The sequence below is a fragment of the Sorex araneus genome, chromosome 1, assembly GCF_027595985.1.
Source record: "Sorex araneus isolate mSorAra2 chromosome 1, mSorAra2.pri, whole genome shotgun sequence".
Lineage (NCBI taxonomy): Eukaryota > Metazoa > Chordata > Mammalia > Eulipotyphla > Soricidae > Sorex > Sorex araneus.
The window spans coordinates 136,011,933-136,021,713 of NC_073302.1; the positions used below are offsets into that span (position 1 = coordinate 136,011,933).

General features: G+C 41.9%; 1 protein-coding gene across 1 annotated transcript in view; it reads left to right on the plus strand.

The window, feature by feature from the left end:
* SNX18 (sorting nexin 18) overlaps positions 1–8,906 on the plus strand; it is a 282,936-nt gene extending 274,030 nt beyond the window's left edge. The window contains exon 3 of the mRNA XM_055139550.1: positions 8,597–8,906. The gene's annotated coding sequence lies outside the window, so the exon portion shown is untranslated. The remainder of the gene's footprint in view (positions 1–8,596) is intronic.
* The last annotated feature ends 875 nt before the right edge of the window (positions 8,907–9,781 follow it).

Below are 9,781 nucleotides of genomic sequence, written 5' to 3' on the forward strand. Positions count from 1 at the left end.
TATGACTTAAGAATACAGTTTGTATTTATATATTTATTTTATATACCCAGGGGTCAAGTAAAAATTATCTGGGAAAAAGAATAATGAGTGAAGAAATCTGCCCTGCTCAAGATCACTCTCTCAGGCTCCTAATGATGAGCCCAGGGCAGCATGTTCTAGGAGTTCACCCCAGGGAGGCAGGGAAAACACTCACTGGCCTGACACACTCAAGGAGAGTCGACCCCCTGTCTGGGGCACCTCTGTGCTGTACCACTGTCAAAGCCATAAGTGTCCCTCCTCCTCAGATTGCCCTGTGAGCCTCAGATACAGAAGACATGTAGTTAACTCCCTCTCTGTGTAAACCTTGAAACCACATTCCCTAAGATTAGGTTAAAAGCCACTCTGGGGCCAGCTAAAGAGCTAGAAAAATGTTAGAGCTTTCACTCCCAGGCCACCCCAGATAAAATATATCTTATCTTAAGCAAAAAAAAAAAAACTAAAAGAATAAAGCAAAAACCACCGATATTAACTTCTGGTATTTATTTAGTAACTCCCAAGTTACTTCTTCAGAGTCAGCAGATGCATTATGACAAGTTGAAACTGTGCAGCGATAGCTCTGCTTAGGGGAGAAAACATTTCAGACAAATTTTCAATTCCTAAAATTCTGGTTTTCAGCGTAAGCAAGATTTTACCAAGAATGTGTATTTGGTGTTTTTATTTGAGTCAACACCAAGTGCAAAACATTGTTTCCTTTTCACTGAACCCATCTGTAAAGTCATTAGAATATTCCAGAGTCTCTGGCAGAAAACCTTCCAGACTCTAGATTAATTTTTTGCTTAATTATTGAGGCTTGACAGTTGGACCTCACATTGACGTTCTCCTCTAACCCACTCTCTCAAAACAATAAATTATAACTTTCAAGTGTCTACAGGCCCTATTTCAATATAGACACTGATTTGGTCTATTGTTGCAGAGTTAAGAGGGAAAGAGGAAAAAGAGAGTAATTAGACCTTTATCAAGGTAGTAATCCTATCAGCAAAGATCTTATGGCTAAAGCAAGGAAGAGGCCAGTGTGGTCACCCAGGCAAGAGTGTCTGGTGTTTCTGCAGAGAATAGGCTATCTTCTTGCCCACTGGGTCAGAGTATAGACTTTGCCCACTGAGGAAGAGCAAAAAGCACTAACTGGAGGCCCATATGAGCCACATTCTTTCTTTTCTGCATGTATTCTAAGCACATATCACTCTCTCATTCCTACTGAGTACCTGGCTGCTAAAAACATGCCCAGCAACAATTATGAATGGATCAAATAATAGTGACCAAGTCAACCTTCGGCTAATATTCTCATTCCTTCTCCTTTCTAATGGAATTGAGTGCAGTCCCTTGAGAGGGACTAGAATTCACAAATTCATATTAGGATACACTTGGAATAGAAAATTTTTTCAGCAACAGCTATCCATAGCATCAGACCAAAAAGACATGGATCAATATCTCTGTGCCATGAATGCTATGCTTCCTTCCATCTATTTTGTAGAATTGAGATCTCTTTGCATGAATGGTAGTTGAAGTTGGGCTTGGAAAGAAAAGTAACCTAGAGGAACAGAAAAGGAAGGCAGATAGAAGTCTTTTTCCATATAGAATACATCAGGGACATTTGACTTTAAGGGACACTGTGACCTCATTTTATCTTTGTAAATATTCTACTTAATTTCCCTCCTCCTGACACATTCCACCTGTTGATATGAGACAGGCTTCTTCAGACATTGAAAAGAAGAGTATGCCTTCAAGTCTTGTTTGATTTTTAATGTATCCTATTTTAAAAATTGTTCATATTTGCCATGTGCCAATTAGAGTTTTTAAACATACTACAAATTTTAACCCTTACTCTCTGTTCTGACGGTTTTGGTAGATGACCTGAGTTCCATTCCGAGAACTGAATATTCCCCCCAAATATCACCAGTTGTGCATGCCCCCAAAAAAGCAAGGACCAATATATTTTCATATTTTAGCTTTTTCCAGGATTTTAACAATTTATTTTATTGAATCACTATGTGGAAAGTTACAAAGTTCTCAGGCTTATGTCTCAGTTATACAATGTTCAAACACCCGCCCTTTCACCAGTGCCCATATTCCACCACCAAAAAGAAAAAAAAAAACAAAAAAAAAACTCAGTATACATCCCACACCCCACCCCCCAAGCACCCCCCCTGCATAACTGAAAAATTTCACTTCCTTTTCTCTTTACCTTGGTTACATTTCATATTTCAACACAATACTCACTATGGTTGTTGGAGTTTCAACACAGAATTCACTATTCTTGTTGGAATTTATCCCCCAATAATATGGCCCTATTGACAGGGAAATATTTGATAATTAGTTTTCCACTGATGAGAATGAAGAGATATGAAGTCGTGCGGCCGCGATAGTGGCCGCGCGGTTTTAGTATTTCTGTATTTTAGCAATTAAGTGCAGGGGGATTTAAGTTAGAAATTGGATCATTTCCCTTCCTGGGGCAGCATGGAGCAAAAGCTTAGTTCACAGTCTGGAGACATGGCTGCAAGCACTCACTGGAACCCCAAGTCATATAGCTGGCTCTGGATCCTGCTCGTTCAGCAGCAAAGCGGCTGTGCAAAGGCATGGCCACCCAGGTCGAATCTCGGCGGAGCTCGAGCCAGCACCAGCCCTGGCCCGAGACTGTCCAGGCGTCCCGCTGTTTCAAGTTTAAAGCACTTTTTTTTCCCACGTCACCAAGTTCATACCTGCTTAAAAGTCCCATAAAATGGCGGACACCATACCTCTTCCTCCCGGAGGGAAGAAAAACCAAGGAAGAAGGATATTTCCTCCATTAGCCACCGTGGGGCAGAAGCTTAGCTCACAGTCTGGAAACATGGCTGCAAGCACTCGCTGGAACCCCAAGTCATATAGCTGGCTCTGGATCCTGCTCGTCCAGCAGCAAAGTGGCTGTGCAAAGGCATGGCCATCCGGGTTGAATCTTGGCAGAGCTCGAGCCGGCACCAGCCCTGGCCTGAGACTTTCCAGGATTTTTTAATAAATTTATTAACCTTTCACTGAATATATAAGAAAAATGTAAATTATGGCTTAAGTCATAATAATTTCTCAACCTTAGCACTATTGACATATTGGGTCTAATTCTTTGTTGGAGGAGCTGTTTGTGCATCGCCAGGTGTTTGGCAGCATCTTGGTCTATTATAAGATACAAGCAGCACCAACTATGAAAACCAAAATACCCTCAGTCATAGCCAAGTGCCCCCTGTGGCTTTGGGAGTACAATTCCTCCTTACACCCTAGAACATTGGTCACTAGTTTCAAGAAACCCACTTAAATATGAAAACTTGGTATTAAAATTGATACTAATCTGCAAGATCAGAAGCTTTGTGTTCCAAGAATTTCAAAACTTGAAGAGATCCTATTCTTTACCCACCAAATTGACATTCATTCTATCTTTTCCAAGACATGGTCGTATGAGCCATTGAGCTCTGACATCACAGAATCTTTTCTGGAGAGATCTTTAGATTGAAATAAATCCCAGGGGCTGGAGCAATATTACAGCAGGTAGTGTGTTTGCCTTGCACACAGCTGACCTGGGTTCGATCACCAGCATCTCATATAGTCCCCTGAGCATCACCAGGAATAATTCCTGAGTACAAAGCTAGGAGTAACCCTGAGCCTCACAAGTAGTGACCCAAAAAACAAGATCACTTGTATCACTTGTCATCCCGTTGATCTTCGATTTGCTCAAGCGGGCACCAATAACGTCTCCATTTGTCCCTGTCACATGCTAGTGTAGCCCAATGGTATCTTCTCACTACAGAAACAGGAAGAGCCTCAAACCGTTCATTCGGGGATTTTTTTTTACAATTTTAATTTATAATTTATTTTTTATTTATTTTTTAATTAGTGAGTCACCATGAGGGTACAGTTACAAATTTACACATTTTCATGCTTGTGTTTCCCTCATAAAATATTCGAGAACCCATCCCTCCACCAGTGTCCATTCTCCACCACCAATGAACCCAGTATCCCTCCCACCCTCCAATCTCGTCCCCCCCAACTCCCCCCACCTCTGTGGCAGGGTATTCCATTTTGTTCTCTCTCTCCTTTCGGGTGTTGTGGTTTGTGATAGGCGTATTGATTGAGTGGCCATCGTGTTCAATCTCTAGTCTACTTTCACCACGCATCTCCCTTCATTCAGGGTTTTGACGAAGAAATCTGACCATCTTGTAGGTGGGTGGCCACGTGGTCTTTTCACGTCCCATGGAATCCAGTCGGTAACAGCTCTAGTCCAGCATACATCTCTGAATCACATTACATGACCAGCCCATCTGATTTTTGATGCCTTGGAAAATGAGACAGTGTCCCTGATTCTTGATTGTCAACGGAGGTCAGAACTCCAGATTCCTTCTTTCACTTGAGTGAAACGTGATACTCCAAGCATAGCTCTTTCGATTTCTCTTTAGGATACCTGTATAGCATTCTCATTCTGTTTTCGTAGGGCCCAGGTCTCTGAGGCATATGTTACTGCAGGAAGAATGGTGGAGTAAAAAAGATGTGCCCAGAGCTGGAGGTCCTTCATCCTCTTAACCACTTCTTCAACTCTCTTGAAGACACTCTGCTCTCTTTCTCCTGCTCAGTTCTGGCGCCAAGTCATTCCTTATGTTGAGTTCCCAACCCAGGTACACATAGCAGCTACATTCAGAGATGTTCATTCCATTGAGAGCAAATGGAATGTCAGGGATAGTTCTTTTTTCATGAGCATTGTTTTGGTGAGATTCAGCTGCAGTCCAACCTTTCCACACTCGAGGTTGAAGTCGGCCAGCATTTGTGCAACTTGACTAATGTTTGGTGTTATTAGAATGATGTCACCAGTGAAGCAGAGGTGGTGTAGTTGCCGACTGTCTATCTTCATGCCCATTCCTTTCCTTCCTCGTATGACATTCTCGAGGGTGGCACTGAAGAGTTTTTGGTAAAATGGCATCACCCTGCCAAACCCCTCTCTTTACGTCGATGATCACTTCCTTGTAGAATGGTGAGATCCTGGTGGTGAATCTGTAATACAACTCATGGAGGATCTTGATGTACTGAGTTTGAACTCCCTGTTTAGCTAGGGATTTGATGACCACTTCAGTCTCAACAGAATCAAAGGCCTTCTTGAAATTGATGAACATTAGACAGAGTGGCATCTTGAACTATCTCAAAACCTCAATGAGCTTGGTCACCGTGTGGATATTGTCGATTGTGCTGAATCCTTTTTGGAACCTGGCTTGCTCACATGGTTGTCCTTCATTTAGTATTCTGCTTATTCTATTCAGGATGCCTTGAGTGAACAACTTGCAGACGACAGACAACAGGCAGATTGGGTAATAGTTGCCAGTGTCATGGATGTCTCCCTTCTTGTACAACAGAACAGTTCTGCTGGTTTTCTATTGGGAGGGAGCCTTGCATTCAGACAGGTAGTGTGTAAAGAGCCGAGCCAGTGTATTGATGAGTACTGGAGGCAGATTCTTCAGGTGTTCAGGTCTGACCTTGTCTGGACTAAGTGCTGTATGCTTATTTACCGATGACATGGAGTGTCAGATTTCGGAAGGGAGAACACTGGGAATGACCTCTCCATTCTTTGGAATTCGATATGTGGGCAGGTGGACATGGCTGTCAAAGAGATCCGAGTAGAAGTTGTGAATAATCCTCTCCATTGCCCTTCTGGAAGATTCAATAGATCCATCAGGACGTCGGAGGGCAGTCATCTTGGTCTTGTAGTTGGTGAAGGACAGGTGAGTCTTGCAAATACTTTTCCTGGCTTCTGTCGCGTCAGCCAACACTGCTGCTCTTCTCTCTTTGAGGTCTTCCTTTATCTCTTATCTGCACAGCTTTGCAGGCTCGGACGTTAGCTTGTGGTTGCCTGAGGCTCGTGCCAAACCACGTTGGCAAATGAGCTCGAGAGTTTCCGAAGACAGGCGTCCATTTGTGGCTTTCTCACTCTTGGCATTCTTCACGCAGTCATGGAGGTGCTGAACCAGTTGATCATATTCCTCACCGATGTTGTCAACAACAGCATCTTCCCATGTTGCTGCAATAGTGCCAAAGAGCTCCCAGTTGGTGGTCATTCTGGGAGTTCTCTCCTTAAACTTAAACTTTGCAGACCTTTCTCCCCACTCTGTGAAATAGAATTTTGCACGAAGGAGATGGTGGTACGATCTCATTTGGAATTTTGGGACAACAGCAACATCAGTCAGGCAAAACCTTCAGTTGAATGTGATGTGGTCAATTTCGTTGTGGAACTGTCCACTGGGACACTCCCATATCCAACATTTAGATTTGGCCTTCTGGAACTGTGAGTTACCATGGATGGTCTTGGTCAACATGATGAACTCAGACAGTCTCTCACCCTGTTTGTTCCATTCTAGGCCATGGGACCCAATGTGGAGTTCTTCGGGCGACCTTCTCGGACCTATCTTGGCATTAAAATCACCGACAATGATCTTGTAGAGGTGTGGTCTTCTTTATAGAACTTCTCCATCTCCATGTAGAACTTTTCCATTTCTTCTTCATCGTAGTTGGATGTTGGTGCGTAGATGACGAAGATAGAAACTGCCAACAGTGAGCCACAATATTCAAGCATAATCATCTGATTCGGGTTGTTAGGCATTCAAATGAATCAATGCTCATGACCAAGTTCATGTTGACAAGGACACTGATGCCACTGACTCCTCTGTTGTCACATGTTCCAAGGAACAGTTCTTCTCCAGTGTCAAAAATGGCATGATGTGATCAATGCCTTCTTGTAAGACCAATGATATCATACTTGATCTTCAGCACTTGTACCATCAGGTCCTCGATGGATGCTTCTGAGGCTAGCATACATGCGTTGAAAGTACAGACAGTCATTTTAGTCTTTCTTCTTTTGGGTAGTCTAGTTTGTCCCTGAGATTTTATCAGCCTCTCCTTGCTTATCCTTCTTAACGCTCTTTCAATGTCAGGAGGATGAGGCCCATTGTTGTTACCATTTTTGGCATATCGAATATGCCACGGAGAGCTTGCCAGGCTTTGCCGTGCGGGCAGGGTTCTCTGGGTAGCTTGCTGGGCTCTCCACTACCCAACCACCGCCACACTCCAGGCCGCTTTCCAGACACTTGGGCCGAAACTCATACATGAATTAAACCCCACAGAACCAGGTAAAGCAGAACTTTGTGACCTTGGACTCCATGCTCAACAAGACCAGGAAACAAGATACTCTGTCTGCCTCCTCCAATCTCCAGTGCTCCAGGGATCAAACCCAGATACCCCACTCTACCAGAGCCAGATAAATACCTTACCGGCAAACCTCCACTACCTCCACTACCCAGCCACTACCATGCTCCAGGTCGCTTTCCATAAGACACTTAATATTAATTTTCCATAATTTTTGCATCATATTTGATGGGGTTCAAATATTGTTTGAACCATGGGAACACCTGTAAAGACAATTAGAGGCCACCCCTAAAAAGCAAGATAAATATATAAATAAATTTTATAAACTAAAAATTTTTTAAATAAAAATAAATTCCATTTCCTATTTTTTACTGCTTTCCATAGAGGCTAAACCAGCTGACATTCCCATCAACAGTGGATGATGGTTTCTTCCTTACCACATCCCCACCAAAACTGGCTATTTTCAGACTTTTTGATATCTACTATTCTCACTGGCACAAGAAAACATCTCAGTGTTGTTTGGAACTGTATTTCCCTAATCATAGCAATGATGAGCACTTTTTCACATGCCTGGATGCCATCAGTATGGCCTCAACTTTCCTCTCTGGGAAAGTTTTGATCTCCTTGCCCCATTTGTGCATGATCATTGGGGTTTAGTTATTAAATTTTGTGAGTGCTTTATAGAATAGAACCCAGTGATACCACTTTTGGAACTTACCCTCAAAAACATAAAAACATTAATTCCAAAAGACATGTACACATTTAAGTTTATCATCACCCTATAATAATAGTCAAGATATGGAAATAACCCAAATATGAATGAATGGATCAAGAAGTTGTGGTATATATATATACACACAATGGAATAGTATTTATATATATTCTATAAGAATCATCAATTCATTCAGTTTGCAGCAATATGGATTGAACTAGAGGATATTATACCAAGTGAAGTCAATTATAAAGGAAGGAATAGATACAGAGTAATCTCACTCATACAGCACCCTGAAAGCTACACAACAAGGTAGAAACAAAGGCCAAAGACAACACAATAGGAGGACTGATGCACACAATTGAATTGGCGGTAGGGAAGATTGAAAGGGAGAGGAATTAGGGTTCAGGGCAGGGAGGTGAGTACACTAGTCATGAGTGTGGCATTGGAATTACATGCATGAGAAACCATTATTAATGGTATATTAAAACATATAAACTCAAATTTTTAATGAAAACAGAGAAGTACTTAAAGATTTATACAAATAAAGTGTCATAAGAACTAAGAAAAATATCATTTCCCTCTGTGGATGATGAGTCAAGGGATTGAAATTATGTAGCATAGTCCTAGACAATGAGACCTAAAGGGAGGGTGGGTGTTTGGCAAGGGACTGTCCTGATAAATTTTTTTTTTTATTTTTAGGTCACACCCGGCAACGCACAAGGGTTACTCCTGGCTCTGCACTCAGGAATTACCTCCTGGTGGTGCTCAAGAGACCATATGGGATGCTGGGAATCAAATCCAGGTCGGCCGCATGCAAGGCAAACGCCCTACCCTCTGTGTTATCACTCCAGCCCCAAGATTTTCTTCCAATTGAAAATGAGACATGAGAGACACACAAATGAATCTCAGAACCAAGGAGTTAACTGCAGAGATGCCTCCGGACTTTGCAATAGGCCACTCTCGCCAGGCTACTCCAGATGGGAGCAGGTGCTGTCCCTCCACCTGCCCCCTAGGAATCCAGGTGGCCGTTATCTTCCAGAAGTCAATGAAAAGTCCAGATATGCAGGAGCACTGGTGGCAAATGCCAGGCCTCATGGAATGGGGAGAGAAGCCAGTTCCTCTTCTTCCCCTACCCCAATGGGACCGAGATGATGCCCATGAACTGCTCCCAGTTACGTATTAAGCTCCTAAACAGCCATGATGCAGAGATACGCAAGTGAATCTCATAACCAAGCAACTCACAGAAGAGATCTCTCCAGATCCTAATTATTAAAAATCTTAGAATTTGAGAAGCACACAGTCATGCTATTCATAACAAGCAATATAAATTAAATTGTCCAGCATTGCCTTTTAGACAGGTTTGAGTGATGATGGGAAAATTCCAAATAATAATGTTGGGGCTAGTATCGAAATGTTGAATGTAATCAAAGTAGAAAGGGAGTATTGTGGAAATTGTCTGCCACACAGGCAGGGAAAGGTTGGGATAGGGAAGGATTCTGGGGATTTTGGTGGTGGAAAATGTGCACTGGTGAAGGGATGGATATTTGATCATTGTATGACTGAAACTCAAACATAAAAGCTTTGTAACTATCTCGTGGTGATTTAGTTAAAGAAAAAGAAAAGAAAAGAAAGGAAAAGAAAAGAAAAGAAAAGAAAAGAAAAGAAAAGAAAAGAAAAGAGAAGAGAAGAAAAGGAAAGAAGAGAAAAGAAAAGAAAAGAAAAGAAAAGAAAAGAAAAGAAAAGAAAAGAAAAGAAAAGAAAAGAAAAGAAAAGAAAAGAAAAGAAAAGAAAAGAAAAGAAAAGAAAAGAAAAGAAAAAGAGAGACATAACATAGAAAAAGTTGTTTTATTTTTTCACCTCTCTCCTCACTAGTATTTCTGCCTA